General features: G+C 45.3%; 1 protein-coding gene across 3 annotated transcripts in view; it reads right to left on the bottom strand.

The window, feature by feature from the left end:
* PLEKHG4B (pleckstrin homology and RhoGEF domain containing G4B) overlaps positions 1 to 17,403 on the bottom strand; it is a 196,888-nt gene that overhangs the window by 131,997 nt on the left and 47,488 nt on the right. The gene's annotated exons all lie outside the window — the stretch shown is intronic.

The raw sequence follows: 17,403 nt of genomic DNA, 5'->3' as shown, positions 1-17,403 counted from the left end.
GTGTAAAGCATGCAGTGTAATTTTAAAAGCATGTCCTGACTTTTAGGAATAGCTACAAACATCCCTAGAGTCAGTGTTTCATTCTCTATAATCAGCAGTGACTTTATACAAGTAAATGTAGATACTAGTGCTCCTGTTACCATTTTATAGCCCCTTGTGAACTTTTTTAGGGTCTACATATGCAGCTTGCCACTTTCAAAACAAGCACCACTCATCCAAACAATTAAAGGCAATATGACATGACTTCGTATATAAAATAAGAATTACCACATATTTATACCACACATTACAGCAGTTGTGGGCAAACAACGGCCTGTGGGACCGTCCTGCCCAGCCCTTGAGTTCCCGGCTGGAGAGACTAGACCCCTTCCCCGCAGCATCAGCTCGCCATGCCGCCAGCGCTTTGGCCCGCCGCTCCTGCTGGGTAGTGCGGTGGTGTGGCTGGCTTTGGCCGGGAGGCAGGGCTGCAAGCTCCTGCTGCTCTGAGCGGCATGATAAGAGGGTTGAATAAGGGGCAGGGGTCCCAGGGAACAGTCAGGGGATAGGGATTGGATAGGCGTGGGAGTTCTGGGGGGCCTGTCGGGGGGGGGGGGGGGGGGGCAGTCAGGGGACAGGGAGCAGGTGGTGTTGGATAGGGAGTGGGGTCTCAGGGGGGCAATCGGGGACAAGGAGCAGGGGGGTTGGATGGGTCAGGGGTTCTGAGGGGAGCAGTCAGGGGGCAGGAAGTGGGAGGGGTGGATAGGGGGCGGGGGCCAGGCTGTTTGGGGAGGCACAGCCTTCCCTACCCAGCTCTCCATACAGTTTCGCAACCCCGATGTGGCCCTCGGGCTAAAAAGTTTGCCCACCCCTGCATTATAGCTACCTCAGGAATACCTTTGGGCCAGATAATGCTCAGCGGTTCTGTGTGGGTTGGGGAAGCAAAGCATTCCCTGTTGAGTCCCAGCACAATAAATACCTGGGCACGATTTCAGTCTAGTGCAGAGACTGCTCCCTGGTGCCCGGGACACTGCAAAAAGAGGATAAGGAAGAGGAGGATCCATGGTCCCATCCCCAATGCAAAAGCCAGGCATGCAGGGGAAAGCAGGCTGCACTCATTGAAGGGCATAGTGGCAGGTGTGCTCCTCCTGCAGGAAGCAGATTTCCTCCTGGATCTTCACTTGGGGCACGCCATTCTGCACCTGCCCCAACATAAGAAAGTGCATAACAGGCACAATACAACCCCCTATAACTGGCACAGTTTCTAGCAACTTGACTTGATAATGCACCTGCGCAAACACCAGGGAAAGCAGTTGAATTGCTTTGTATAAATCATTTCTGGGCAGGGTTGTTTCCAGAATACACCATCATCAGAGATCAGATGTCAGGTAAATACATGTTAAAAACACACAACTGACAAGTATTTGAATAAGCATTACTCTGCTAATACTTTCGTCTCCTATGCTACATTAATTGCATGCACTTTTAAATTACTGTAATGTAACTGAGATAAATGAGAGGCAGGGAGAGCATAGTTAAACTCACTGCTAAATGGGGCATTGTTAAAACACAGCAACAGTCATTTGGTGAATTTGTGACACTCCAGGTAGCATCCTTAAATGTTACGCACGTAACTGAAGGAAGAACCAACCGTAAATTCTTACGAAGTCAATTTTATAATTCTTTATATACACCCAGCACTTTACAAACACATACGGTAAGATGAGGAGGGGGCGGCTGGGAAGGATCACGGGGCAGGGGCCTGATGGTGATGTCCGGAGGGCCAGGGGTGAGGGGAGGGCAGGGAGCATCCTCTCCCAGGACCCGCTAAAGGAAAGCCCTAGAGGCTGTAAGACTGCCCTCACCTCCTTGAATATACATGGCAGGATGTGAGGGGTGGAGAGCCCCATACAGCAGCTGAGCACCGGGGGGTCCAACCAGTTCCTCTGGTTGTAGTCCAGAATGTCTCCAATCCTGGCGGGTACACCTCTGGCGCACCAAGGGGGACTCCGCCACCTGCACACTGAGATGTGGGTTGTGTAGCAGGGGCTCCGTGAGGAGGTCCTCCCTTTTGGCAGCCACCACGGAGATCAGCTTCCAGGTCCTGAGGAGGTCCTAGTAGAAGACAGGCAGCTCAGAGAGGTCTTGTGAAAGATCCATTGGATGGAGGTAGAAGGACTGCCAGTCATATCGGAACCCTCAGAGGCGGCGGAGGAAGACATGCGTCAGCACGCTCCATGCCTGACTACCTGCACCTTAAAGGAGTCTCTGCTGGGCCTTGAGCTAGAAGATGTGGACCTGACTGCAGCCCTAGTATAGACACACAGTACACAGACAGAAGGAGTTTTTCTGTTGATATAGCCTTAGTTAAAATCTGTACAATTTTTGTTTGTAGACAAGGCCTTAGGCTGAAAACTTTTTGGGTCAAGGACTGCCTATTTATTATATGTGCACACAGCTCCTCACACACTGAATCATAGAATATCAGGGTTGGAAGGGACCTCAGGAGGTCATCTACTCCAACCCCCTGCTCAAAGTAGGACCAACACCAACTAAATCATCCTAGCCAGGGCTTTGTCAAACCAGGTCTTAAAAACCTCTAAGGAAGGAGATTCCACCACCTCCCTAGGTAACTCATTCCAGTGCTTCACCACCCTTCTAGTCAAATTGGATCCTGATTGAGGCCTCTAGGCTCTACCACAATATTAATAATAATAATTTCTGGGATTAAGCCCTTTTTTTTGCCCAAACTTTTATGAAAATGTGAGGTTCAGTTCAGACACACCCATAAACTGTAACTGGATATTTTAGTGGCTCTGTCCCATTCCTTTAAGTAGATTACCAAAGTGACAGAATCTTTCTTTTTAAAAGTAGATACAACATAGTATCCATCATTACATTTTGTGTAGAAAGTTACCTGGAAACTTCCATTTTGTTCTTCAGTTCCCTCTCAGTGACCCCACAGCACAATAACCTGGTCCTTCTAGACCAGCAGTTCTCAAACTGTGGTTCAGGACTCCAAAGTGAGTCACAACCCCGTTTTAATGGGGTCGCCAGCAGTGTTCTCTCTAATTTTTTATGTCCATGTGCGGAATGAATTTTGTTATGTGCACCAAAATGGAGGCTGTGTGTGACACATCACCTCCATATTGGTGCACATAACAAAATTCATGTGGTGGGGGTGGGGCTGAGGGATTTGGAGTGTGGGAGGAGGCTCAGGGCTGGGGCAGAGAGTTGGGGTGTGGGGGGGGGATGAGGGCTCTGGCAAGGTGTTGGCTCTGGGGTGGGGCCAGGAATGAGGGGTTTGGGGTGTGGGAGGGGGCTCAGGGCTGGGGCAGGGGTGTGTGGGCTCTGGGGTGGGGCCAGGGATGAGGGGTTTGGGGGTGCAGGCTGCCCTGGGGCTGCAGCAGAGAGAAAGGACTCCCCCCCCAGCCCTCTTTCACCATTGCAGCCCTGAGCCCCTGCGTGGGGCTTAATAGTCAGCTGTGTGGCTGCGAAGTTTAGAGGGAACTTAGGTCACAAGGGCTGGCTTTAAACTTGCTGGGGCCCAGGGCCAAAACCTGACCCCAAATCTGAGCCCAGGCGGCAGGGCTCAGGTTACAGGCCCCCCTGCCCAGAGCCCTCATGGCCCCAGCTCCGCCTGCCCGTCCCCCACCCACCCGCTCAGGGCAGTGGGGCTCAGGTGGACTCCTTTCTGGGGTCATCTAGTAAATTTTGTTGTCAGAAAGGGGTCACGGTGCAATGAAGTTTGAGAACCCCTGGTCTAGACACACTGGTTCATTTGCACAAGACTGATGCAAGGTACTCCCCTTGAAGTGCTAAGTGCAATTCCTAATGCTCCCAGGACCCCGTCTCAGCTAGCCCAAGGAGCAAAACTGCTGAGCTCCTGAAGGCACTTTAATCCTCTTGAAGGCAGCACGATGTGCTGCTCTCAGGCCTTAGATTAACCTAACTACATCACTCCAAAAATTCATACCCCATCGCGCTGAAGTTAAGTCAACCTAACCCCTGGTTTAAATGGAAGAATTATTCTGTTGACTAGCTACCGCCACTCAGAGAGGTGGGTACCTACATCTATGGAAAAATCCGTCCTGTCAATGTATAAAGCAATGTACGCTACAGCATTACAGCAGCACAGCTGCAGCAGTGTAGCTGTGCCAGTCTAGCACTAGTAGTGCAGACATAGCTTGAGACTGCCTGGGCCTACTTTTTAGAACTCAAGTATCTCCACTATTTAAAAAAAAAAGTTTTAATTTAATTTAGTTTTTAATTGCAAAATGTCACTATAAAAATATAGGTGCCTTTTAGTGGCAGACATGTCAATAAAGAAATCAGAATAAACAGCCCGCCCCCCCATACTTGAAATTTAAAATGGGCAAATTACATATTTCATTCCAACAAAATGCTCATTAGGGAGATACCTTGCATTTCGCCTTTTAGCTAGGAGCACATTTGCTAAAATAAGTTATAAACCCGTGAAAATATGATGTTGCGATTATATTTAAAAAGCCCTAGAAGAGGCTATTATACGAGGAGGAGGACTAGCAATCCCTACATTACGGTGGACTCATACTTTTCATTAAATATTTCTCATTATAAAAGATGTCCAACTTTTTTTGTGTTTTTCAATTGCTCTAATGCCTCCCTGATTTGCAACAGGACTTTGAAATTTAGTAGGAAAATAGTTCAGGGTTTAGAGAGGGGTTTTTTGTTATCCCCATAAAAATCCATTCATCTCTGACTGATTTATAAATTGTTGAGAATTACCATTTGCAGTCAGCATTGTGCTTCATAGCACTCACTAGAGGCTTGCTGATAGAATCATTCAACATTCCCACCTGCAGTGAACATGCTCTTCTGTGCCTCACTTCGATATTCCACACAAAACAGAACCTCTGGATGGTACACAGGCAACAATAGATCACCATCCTTTTCTCTGTCAAAATAGCCTTTGGTGTAGGGAAAGGGCCTTGGGTGGGAAACCAGGAAACCAACAGACTCTATTAATAGCTCTATGTTCTTCACAACCCTTATTAGGGAGCAATCACCTTTCTATACGGGGCATTCAATATGTACTATAACATTGGGTTAATTCACTGAAAATAAACTTCTTGCCATTCACCTTTGACCACGATTTAAAAATCTGTCTTTTTATTGTGTTTATTGAGCACCTAGCACAACGGGGTACTGATCCATGACCAGGATTTCTAGGCAGTAAGGCAATACAAATGATAAAAAATAATAAATTACCAAAAATATCTAAGTAAACTAGGTCTACAACTCCTGAGTGTAGACAGAGCATGGAATAACTCCTCTAGAAAAGGAGTTCACTTAAAAATATATATGCTCAGCTGCTTAGATAATTTTTTTCACTAACATAATAGAAATAAGGCCCTAGTTAACTTGCGATATTGCAGAAACCGCAGATTCCACAATATTAGGCTTCCACCACAATTTTGACAGCAGGAGCCCCCCCGCCTTCAGTCCTGGGCTGCTGACAGCGGAAAATCATGGAAAGTAATAATGGATTTTATTACCACAAATAATAAGGTCCAATGTTACTTTTCTGCAATTTTCCATAGCTCGTCGGCAACTCAGCTGCAATTTTTTGACAATCATCCTGCAACTCAAGTAGGGCCTTAAATACAAAATAATAAAAAGCTGGCTACAAAACAATACAATTAGGGAACCAAACTATAAGGGTTGAGGTGAAAGAATTTAAGTTAAAGAGCTAATAAAGGTTACCAAACAAGGTCAATGAAGCATGAAGCTTCAGTGAGTTCTGCAGATATCAAGATAAGTTTGGAAAGGCATGGGTGGGAATCAAAGAAACAGACAGGAAGACAAATAGGACAAGCATAATGAATCAGCTGTCATTTCCTATCCTTCTGTTTCTTGTGCTCAGCTATGCAGCCCTTACTCATGCTGGTAAACTCTAACAGAAATAGTGCCACTGAGATCAGTGGAACTGGTTGTGAGAATAGGTGTTCACAAACATAAATAAAGTTTGCACAGTTGGACCCTTGTTTTAGATTCCTGTTGGCTATCATCTATAAATCTAATTTTAGAGTGGAATGAAATCTGTGTGGCGATTTGGCCTGTTTTTACATCTTTTGTTACCACTAGGATTGCAGTTAATCTTTCCCGCTCCCAGCTGGCAGCTAGTGCTACTACTTTAATTTTCTCACTAAAATCCTGCAGAACACTTTACACTAATTCCTCATTAAACAGATGTACATTTTCCATCTCTCGTCGTAAAACAGCATATCTGTGTGTCATAATTAGTTTTACTATAGTGTATCAATCCCACCTTACTGTGTACTTTCACTAGTATTAGTCTGCTGCATGTAACCCTAATGTCTCAAATCCCAGACTTCTCCAAAAACCTTATCCACCTGCCTTTAAATGAATTTGTTGCTCATAAGAGATGCTCACTGGAACCTAAAGTCCTGTGTTTAGCCATGGATCAGTTGAAGCCTAAGTAGTGGCCACGCAAGCTCCCCCACTCCTACGCAGTATCTTGGTCTACAACTCGATATTAAGTTGTGCTTGTAGATATAGATCGGGGTGGGTAAACTACAGCCTGTGGGCCACATTCGGCCTGCCAGCCGTTTTGAGCCGGCCCTCGAGCTCCCGCTGGGGAATGGGGTCTGGGGCTTGCCCCACTCCAGCACTCAAGCTGGGGCGCAGGGTTGGGGGCTGCTCCATGCGGCTCCCAGAAGCTGCAGCACGGCCCCCCTCCAGTGCTCCAGCTGGGAACTGGGGTAGGGGACCGCTCCACGCGGCTCCCAGAAGCAGTGGCATGGTCCCGCTCCAGTGCCCCAGAGAGAGCTGCAGGGGCAGTGCCTGCGGACAGGGCAGTGTGCAGAGCCACATGGCCGTGCCTCCGCGCAGGAGTTGGAGAAGGGGCATGCCGCTGCTTCCGGGAGCCGCTTGAGGTAAGCGCCGCCCAGAGCCTGCACTCCTGAGCCTTTCCCCACACCCCAACCCTGATCCCCCTCCCACCCTCCAAACCCCTTGATCCCAGCCCGGAGCACCCTCCTGCACCCCAAACCCCTCACCCTAGCCCCACCCCAGAGCTCACACCCCCAGCCAGAGCCTGCACCCCTTCCCGCACCCCAACCCCTGCCCCAGCCATGATCCCCCTCCCGCCCTCCAAACCCCTCGGTCCCAGCACAGAGCAGCCTCCTACACCCCAGACTCCTCATCCCCAGCCTCACCCCAGACCCCGCACCCCAGCCGGAGCCCTCACCCTCCCGCCCCCGCATCCCACTCCCCAGCCCAGAGCCCCCCTCCCGCAACCTGAACTCCTCATTTCTGGCCCCACCCTGGAGCCTGCACCCCCAACAACAGCCCTCACCCCTTCCCGCACCCCAACCCCAATTTTCTGAGCATTCATGGCCCGCCATACAATCTCTATTCCCAGATGTAGCCCTTGGGCCAAAAAGGTTTGCCACCCCTGATACAGATACATACTAGTGCCCGCTACTGGATGAAATATATCAGATCTGCTCAACGGTTACAGAACCCAACCCTGAAAATACTAATAGGAGTAATGCTTAGTCTCATGAGTAGTCAGGAGACACTTACAACCAGTGGTAAGTGCTTGCAGGATCAAGATCTTAGTTTGTCAATATCTCACCCCCTAGTGTCTGGAAGTGGACCTGAAAGAAGATCTAAGTATTACTACTACCAATTAATGATGGTTCTCCTTTAACTCAAGCTTCCTTGCCTGTAGATGTAAAGTTTGTAAATTCCATTCCCCATCTAACATATTAGCTGTAATTGTGATGTCTCTATATGTATAAAAAGTGACAGATTGTAATTCACTCAATCCTTGATATAAAAACTTAATTTAGTGGTGGAGATGCTTGGAACAGGATAGTCAGAGTTTAATACAGTGCTCTATGTCCCACAGGTCAGTAAATATCCTGTTTTTAACTCCTTACAGAAATGTTTCAGGCAGCAGTAACAAGAAAATCGGCAGGAGACAATTCCTTAAGCCTATCCTGGACAGGAACCATTTCTCCTTATCCTCTGTTTTTCTCTTCCTAGTATATTGTACAGTAGAAACCAATGTATGGAATAACTCGATGGCTAAATACTAGCACATTTTAAAAATCTGATCATTTTAATTGGTCATAAAAATTGACAATACTTGATGTTGAGTATTTTTAGTTGCACAGGCTTTAGTATGAGGTGTTTTTCTAAGTCAATGAAATATTTTTAAAATTGCTTTTTCAGATTAGACAGTTATCAATGATCAGCTTTACAGAAACACTTCATCAAAAGGCCTAATGTTCCAGTAATCTTTTACTAAGAATTTTTGCTCTGAATGAGTCTTCTCTAGTATTGATGGTTTGACCCAGAACTAACCTTCAGTTCATAGGTCACTTAGCATGTACGGGCTTAGAATTTGCTCTAGGTACACAGCTTTGTCTTTCTGCCATTTCTTTTCACAAAGAACAACAGTTTTGACTGTGAATGAAAATTCTTGTGTGTCATGTTATCTGATATGGTTGTTAAAATACAAGTACTACAGTTTTGCCATTAAGATGGGACTGAGTTTACAAAAAAACCCCACCATACTGATTCCAAATGAAAAGAGGCTTACAAAAAGGATATGGAGTAATGGAATATAAGTAATAGTCAAAACTGGCATTTATGAAGAGTTTAGTTTTATTGATAACTCTAACCACTTAAAACCTTTAGTACATTAACTTCCTCAGAGGTATTTAAAGGGATGAAGAATAAACACCAATTAGCAAAAATGCCCCGAAGTGGTTTTTGCTTGTTGACTTTATCTTAGAAGCAGAGTGAATGAAACAATTCAAAACTACTATTTACCCTTAGAACTCACGGGAAACACCTACCTGGTAATCAGAACTATTCCAGTACCAAAAGTCTGAATTTCCATCAGGAAACAGAGGAAAAAGATATTGTGACAAAGTTCCTCCTCTGCCTTGGTGGGTCCTGTGCTTATTGGTGGATTTTCTCGCCTCAGAGGCTCATGGTAGCCCTCAGTTTGGCCCCTTTCACGGCTCAAATCTGCCATTCACTCAGTTAGCCTCATCACTGGCCAGCATGGGGAAAGGAAGAACAATCCCCAAAGTCTCTGCTGATCCACTTAGTGGATCAGGGAACAGGCCAGAGACCTTCCCCCATGGTGGAACCCACAGTCCAGTTCAACTCCTCCAGTATCAAGTAGGGAGTTGGGGGGATGGAGGGATGGGGGGAACCCGGGCCCGCCCTCTACTCCGGGTTCCAGCCCAGGGCCCTGTGGATTGCAGCGGTCTACAGTGGCTCCTGTAACTGCTGCGTGACAGCTACAAGTCCCTGGGCTATTTCCCCATGGCCTCCTCCCAACACCTTCTTTATTCTCACCACAGGACCTTCCTCCTGATGTCTGATAATGCTTGTACTTCTCAGTCTTCCAGCAGTATGCCTTCTCACTCTCAGCTTCTTGCGCCTCTTGTTCCCAGCTCCTCGCACACACACCACAAACTGAAGTGAGCTCCTTTTTAAACCCAGGTGCCCTGATTAGCCTGCCTTAATTGATTCTAGCAGCTTCTTCATTGGCTGCAAGTGTTCTAATCAGCCTGTCTGCCTTAATTGTTTCCAGAAAGTTCCTGATTGTTCTGGAACCTTCCCTGTTACCTTACCCAGGGGAAAGGGACCTACTTAACCTGGGGCTAATACATCTGCCTTCTATCACTCTCCTCTAGCCATCTGGCCTGACCCTGTCACAATATATAATAAAATACTATGTATTACACACTATCACACCTATGTGACACACAACTCTATTAAGATGTAATATGTAGAGCCAAATAATTCCTCACATTTCACAACATAAAAAAAGACGAATGAATAAAGTGCTTCTCGGTTAATAGTCTGCAAGCATCCTACTGTGTTTACGACTGTGTTTATTTTCAAATAGCTCAATCTATTTCTAGTTCTCTCCTTTTTGGTTCTGCCATAATAGAGGCAAAGCTATTGTGCTCTGGGACACAACAGTTCACAAATGAGTCAAATGCTCCCCCACTTCTCCACAAAGCAGAATGTTCCGCCCTCCTTGTGAACTCAAGGAAACCCCCATGAGCAAACACAGTGTGGTTGGGGCTCTGTATTGAATTCAAGTCTATTTATTTAGATTATTTATGTTAACTCACAATAGGAATAATAAACACACATTCAACTGCCCTGGGTGTCATTAAAAGAATGAAAACATACAGCCACAACAAGAAGAGTCAATAAAACAATATAGTAAACTACTCCTGTACCTCAAACAAACACATTATTAATCCCACTAAATACTCATTCACGTAAACCTGTCAATCATATCCCAGAGCACTCCCCAAAAACCTTGGAGAAAAGATGCATCACGTTCATCCAGAAGATTTGGTCAACCAGAACTTGGATTTGTAAGAGTTCTCTAACTGAGGGGCCCTCACGTGCCCCTGCAGCAACTCCCACATGTTTAAATTTAAAGAACTCCAGTCAAGAAACAGCTGCTCTCAAATGCAGCCATGTAGAACAGAGAGATATGTGGGTTCTTAGTTAGCAAGGTCCAAAACTTTTTAAGCCTTTGTAGGTAAAACCACCACCTTATACTCCACTTGGAAGCCTGTGAGCCACCAGTGCAGATCACAGAGCACAAATATCAGGTGTTGCTCCCTGGTGTGAAATTCTTTTTAATAAAGCAGCCAACCACATTCTGCATCAGCTTCAGCTTCTGGGTGGTCTTATGATGCTGCCCCATGTAAGGGGCATTTCAATACTATAACCTTGGGGGTAACAAAAACATGGATAACCATGAGAAGAAGGTTCACCTCTGAAAGAAACTGCTCATACTCCTCTCACTAGCTGCAGATGAAAAAGAAATGCTACTAGCCATCACCACTACCTGAGCATTCAGTAGCAACCTGGCATCTAACAAGACTCCTAAGTTGCAATCCTTTTTCACAAATGGGGCCCCTCAGAACATCAGATTTCAGAATTTATAATAATATTAACACACAGCTTATATAGTCGATCAAGACTTTACAAAGGAGGTCACTATCATGATCTCCATTTTACAGATGGGGAATCCAAGGCACATAGATGGAGTGATTTGCCCAGGGTCACCCAGCAGGCCAGTGGCAGTTCACTCCTTTCACAGTTACTGTTTCAGGCTCTCTGCAGACACAGGGAGAAATCACTGCATCAGTTACATCCAGGTCACATTTACAAGGTGTTCTTTCCACCCATGACAGCTAGACACATACTTTTTCAAATGAAAGCTGAGCTTCTCGAGTTACTGTACACTTCCAGGAGCTGGAGCCATAGGCATGTGCCTCTAGTGTCTATGCCTTAGTTCAGACAATGGGGCAGGGGGAGGGGGAAACAGCATGGCCCTGCATGACCCTTATCTGGGAAGTGCAAGGGAGGCAAAAGGCTTCCTTGTTCCCTGTCTTGTTCACCTGCATAAGGACCACCCATGATCTATCTTTCACTCAGTGGTGGCCATATAAATTCCCACCAATTCTGGTTCTTTCCAGCAATGTGTCAATATTACCATCATCTTACCTGAACTGAGCCTCAGCTAGCAGTCTCCCAACCAGTCTTCAATCTCCTGCAGTCACTGATTCACCTGTTCTATTATATTAAGAGGGTCAGCAGATACTGAAGACAGCACAAACCCTTGTCTTCTTACTAAGCCTCCCATCAGCCACATCAAACAGGGGAGGAATCAAAATCAGACCCTACAGCAATCCAAATATCTGAGGTGTTAGAGCAGCAGATTGCCCTGCGAGAACTCCCTTCTATAAGAAGTAGAGACACTGAAGTGTGACTCAATCCACTCTCTAGCAAGGGACAATAGCCATGTCAACACCACCTTGTGGTCTACAATATCAAAAGTAACTGATAGATCTAAATTAATCAATACAGCTTTTCTTAGAAGAGATCATCAGCAAATGCCACTGATGCAGTTTGCCTCGCATACATAAATCGAAAATGATATTGGCCGGGATTAGGGAAAGCCCAGGGCACCAGATGCTTCCAGAGTTTCTTCTCCACGATCATCTCAAAAACCTTTACTACAAATGGAAGATTTGATACAGGTTGAGAATTGGCAAGGCTGTTGAGTCAAGAGAGCTTCCTGAGTAGAGCTCTTCTTCAGAGTCTCACCCTCACAAAGGGAGGCACTGACAGTCTCCCCCCAGCAATGAGCCCAATTTTCTCTATCACTTTGGTGGTGGATGATTTCAGACCAGAAGAGGGAACATTCAGGAAGCAGCCTCACAACATGAACTCCCATTATCAAATGAGTATGCCATAGCTGCAGTGGGAAAGCCAATGGCTTCATGCCTCCAGTGAGCTACGATGACAAGGGAGCAAGAGGATGGGGTGACACACCACATGGATGCTCCAGAATTCACAGGCTTGCTACTGGATTTCTAAAGTTATTTGAGCTCCACTGGTCTTGAAGGCTATGACCACTGCCACTCTGCATAGCCAAACACTCTTCCTCTGTTTAAGGAGAATAGCTGAAATTTTCTCTGTGCGAGTAAATGGATCTTATCGCACAGCTCTGGCCCTGCAACTGTGCCCCTGTAGCTCCGTAGTGTAGAAACGTCCTACATCAATGGAAGGGCTTTTTCTGTTCGTAGGATCATAGAAATGTAGGGCTGGAAGGGATCTTAAGAAGTCCAGCCCGCTATGCTGAGGCAGGACCAAGTAAACCTAGACCATCCCTGACAGATGTTTGTCCCACCTGTTCTAAAAACCTCCAATTATTATTGTTTCAGTGCTTCACAACAGGTTCAGTGCCTCCCCAGGCAAAAGTGCAGTGTGGAATCTCAAAGCCAAAAAATGTTACTTTGTAAAACTGAGGCTCAGTATATTCTGAGAGGAATGCTTCAACTCCTGGGACAAGACTCAGTTAATCACAGTGAAGAGACTGCAGAGACAATGGTAAGATTCAATTTATAATTGTTTTGTTTAGTTTAAAAATTGCAGAGCTCTTTGGCTTGTTGTGGCAGGAGGGAAGCCACAGCTGACTGCAGAAGCCTTCTCTCTACTTTCACACATTCCACATTCTTGAGGACATTACAATCGAGAGGTTCCAGAATGGCAAAGAGATTTTATTCCAAGGTGCCAGTGGCAAGCCAGCAGTTTATGCCACAGACTATTTCAAACTGATGGTGACAGAGTAGCACAAGTATGAGCGGAGTGGACTGGTGACCTATAAAGGTGGACCTGAAAAATATGACCTTCCCTGAAATTTGACAACCTATCTTTAGTTCCGACTATGGGAAGAGTGTGAGGCTATCAGAGCCCAGGATTGGGTCAAGATTCATGGGGGAATCTACAGGATGTGGCATTAGCATCCACATGGATGACTGCCTCTCTATGGCTCTCTACAGCTCCCGATGTAGGCTACTCTGAATGCTTCTTCCCAGGGACTACAGTACATGCAAACACACATGAGAACAAGGACTCCCGAAGAACTAAACAGCCATTCCCCACCCATCCCCCAGCACATTCTGGACTGCATACAAACCCCCAGCCATTCTCTGGACACTGATTTAGTCATCCATGGACTGCATTTAACCTTCCCTTCCCCCTTGCCCTCCAGACAGTTTTCTGTTTTCAGGCAGCTCATTGTGTTGTGTTGTGCCCGACACCACATGGCCCGGCATGCTAAAAGAGAAGGCAATATCAGCTTCTTATTTTAGCCACCTCAGCATGTCTGTAAGAATGTGCGAGAATTTTTCTCGAAAAAAAAATATTTAAATGATTTTTTCACTGTTGTTCATGCTTCCCACTCTCCACCAGGTGTCTCCACCAGGGTGCTGGCGTGCAAGCCACCACGAGCAGATATACTCTGCTGCCTGTGGCTTGCAATAAATTTTATATTGGGCAACAAACCAGAGGTCCTGCTCATCCCTATAGTCAACAGCAGCAGAAAACATGGAACCAGAAACTTACCAGGCTTAGGAGCTATTTCCGCCTCTTGTGTTTCTGATGCTGGTTCCATGGCAGGCAGCTCTTCTAGAGGGGCATCAAAAAGCTCCTCTGAGCTGAGACCTAGAATATGCTAGAGGTGCACCGACAGCAAAGCCTCCTTAGGGCCTGGTTTGAGTATAAAAGTGTCACTTTGGCAGCCTCCTCCGGTGCTTGCTGGCTCCTCTCTGGTCCTGTACTGGATGCAGGGTGAGAAGGTTGCCACCAGGTGACCAGGCTGTCCTGAAGGACTAGTGCAGTTCCCAGTCCCAACTCCTCAAAAAAGGAGCAGGATGATGCCGAGTTCCCAGAGGTGCAGTTCTCATCCCTAGCTTTCCAGTAGTTGGTCTCGAGTCGCTTAATCCACTCCCTGCACTGGTCACCAGTCCAGTGAATCCCCAATGCTATCAGCTTCTTCACTGTTAGCTAGTGTACGTGGTCATTTCTGGAACTCCTGCTAAAGTTGAACTGTTTGCTCACCTCACACCAGAGATCTACTGAAATCTGCGTGCTTGGCAAAGGACTTCTTCACGTCAGTGGTCGTTACAAATGCAGAAGGTGGTTCACTCTGCTCACAGCTTAGTGTTCAAAACAAAATGGAAGGGTTAAATGCCAAGCAGCTGCACTTGAACCAGTGGAGTTGCTTCCGTTTCCTGGGAGTCAACTGGTCAGTCTTAGGATGCTGTCCCATGAGACTGTGCAATAGCATTGGGGGACTATTGGGACCAGAGTCAACGGGGCCCAGGCCTAAGTGCATCCACACTGCAAAATGATGAAGTTTGGGCCCAAGCCCGTGCAGAACTCGGATTCCAACCTTCCATCCCTGCAAAGGTCCTGTGGCCCAGGTCTGGGTTAGACAAAATTGCATTTAGAGGAAAAGGTGGTTTGGACCGGAGTCTGAGCCTGGGTTTACACCGCAGTGCAGACATCAACTGTGATTCCAATTAAGTCATCATTTAGCTTATGGACTAATACTTTCAGTTTTTCCTGTTTATTCCTCATTTGTGTATAGAAATCTAGGACATTGAGCAGATTTCCCCACTGATTTCCCTCTAGTTGCTCCTATGAGCCTATTGTAAATTTCAATGTCCCCCCTCCACCATCACCAAGTATCCCTCTGTTAAGGTTGCCTTTAAAAAAAAAAAAAAAAAAAAAAAAAAGGCTTACCTTTGGGCTTTTGTCATCTGCCCCATTTAAACCTAATCTAAAGCCCACCTCACTAGGTTGGCAAGTTGGTGGGTGAAGATGCTCTCCTTTTGGTCAGGTGGATCCCATCTTTTCCCAGCAAACTTTGGTGGCAAGCATTATATAAAATACATGACTGAACAGATGTGATGAGGATTAGATTAAGCACTTCCCCCCCCAATACATGCCCCCCCGCCCCATCCCCAAGGAAGGTTGCCTTTGGCATCATAAATCCCAGAGAAAGGAATGCTCAGTGTTCCTCCACATGTAAAGGACATATCAACTTTCAAAGATAAAATAAAAGCTGTAGGCTCCAACTCCCCACAGGGAAAAAAAATGTACTGTCCTGCCATAGAGGAAACCAGGAACAGTTCTCTTCAGTGTCTGAATTCAGTGTGGGAAGGAATTCCAAATAGAGTTGTGCATATAACCAAGTGTTCATTTTGGTAGCCACACTTGCAGAGGAGAGGAGGGAAGAAAAATCAATGGGGAAAAAATTCGTTCAGGTTGACCCGAAAAATGTATTACTTTTTTTCACCAAAACAAAAAAGCTGAAAACTTTGGGTCAAAATGAAAACAATTTGGTTTTGAGGATTTTACATTTTTTTCATTTTTGTTTTTCAATAAAATTGAGTAAAATTCCAAAATGAAAAATCTTTTTGACACAGGACGTTGAAATGTTTCGTTTTGGAAATGCCAAAACCAATCATTTCAACATTTCCTTTTTAAAAAATTCTACTGAAACAATTCACCAAAATTGACCCAAATTTGTGAATTGCATCAGTTTACCTGAACCTGCACTTTTTGGCAATTCCCATAAAAAAAATTTAAGCCCCTCCCTGCAGCTGTCGATGGAAAAAAGCTTGTCATGAGGATGTGGTGAACAAGTCTCTGCTACTTATGCCTGGTATCAGACGCCATCTTGTGTGATTTGTTAAAATAATAGGATCATTAAGTCTCTTGTTAAATAAGCTTTATATTTATTAACTGGGTTCAGATGCTTTTTTCCCTCCATCCTTCTCATAAATATATTCTATGGAATGTTGCATTTGAATTAAATATATGAATGTTAAAATCTGAAATCTTGAAAATACCTTCTGCAGCAGCACAACAGTCCTAAAAAGGTTACAACTTCTCAGGATTACCCTGTGACAACAGAAATCCGAAGCTGAATCCACACACAATGCACTCACAGTAAAAAGAAACGTAAGATGTACTGCCTCAACAGACCCACTAGATTGTTCCCACACTGGAAAGCATTAGAGACCATTTAGCTGTCTGATAAAGGACTTGATCTGATTCTTTGATCTCCTGTCCTATTATGATCTTTCACTGAAACTATTTAGACAAGCTGAAGAGATGCAAAAAGAGTTTTGAATTAATCATGGTTTACTCTGTTAGTTCTGCTTTCTAATTACCAGCTTGAACTGAACTGGAATATCAACAGTAGATGCAGATTTTGAGAAACTGGATCTTTCAAAATAGTCACTCAAATGGATTTTTAAAAGGGACTTTTATTTTAAATGTTGAGAAATACACATGCTTAGGGTTTTTTTTTCAATGCACACAGATTCTAGAAACCATTGAAAAGAATTTGTTGATGCTTCTATTACTGCGGACAGTCTCTGTTATACCAATGTAGTCAGTATTCAGCACGTAATCATAAGCGATGAGGCACAGTAAGTCACTCTTTACACACACCTGGATAAGGTCAGCAGGCATTCACTCAAGACCATGCACAACACTACATTAGGTGCATAGTGTAGACCAGAATGGGTCCTAAGGCTCATGCATCTCATTCTTTACATGTTGAACATTTTCAAAGGAGGGGCAAATGTAAATTTCACATACTAGTTTCAGCCCAGTAGGGGGAATTATGCTTTATTCTTGAATATATTCTAGCTGGCCAAATCAGATATGCTCCTCATAACGCCTACAGTGTTACTGACCCTAACAATAAGTGGAGTTCAAAGGGGTTCTAAGCATCTCTGCTTTAAGACAGGTCATGTTCACTATCCAAACAAAACATCCCCCCTTTTATTTTTGAAGTTTGAAACTTTGGATCTGATACACCATTTCCCTTACACCAGTTTCACACTGACAGCCCGGTTTCCAGCCACCGTCTCAGTGTTCAGGCTAGTTCTAGTGAAACTATAAAATGTGTCCAATTCCTCTGGGATCAGATCCCTGGCAATGTTTCCTTTCCTAGCCCGCACACGGCTGCAGTGGTAGCTAGCTGCCTTCATCCCCATT

This window comes from Chelonia mydas, chromosome 2 (assembly GCF_015237465.2).
Source record: "Chelonia mydas isolate rCheMyd1 chromosome 2, rCheMyd1.pri.v2, whole genome shotgun sequence".
Taxonomy (NCBI): Eukaryota; Metazoa; Chordata; order Testudines; family Cheloniidae; genus Chelonia; species Chelonia mydas.
Note: the sequence above shows the minus strand (reverse complement) of the source record. Positions and strands in the feature narration are given on the sequence as shown.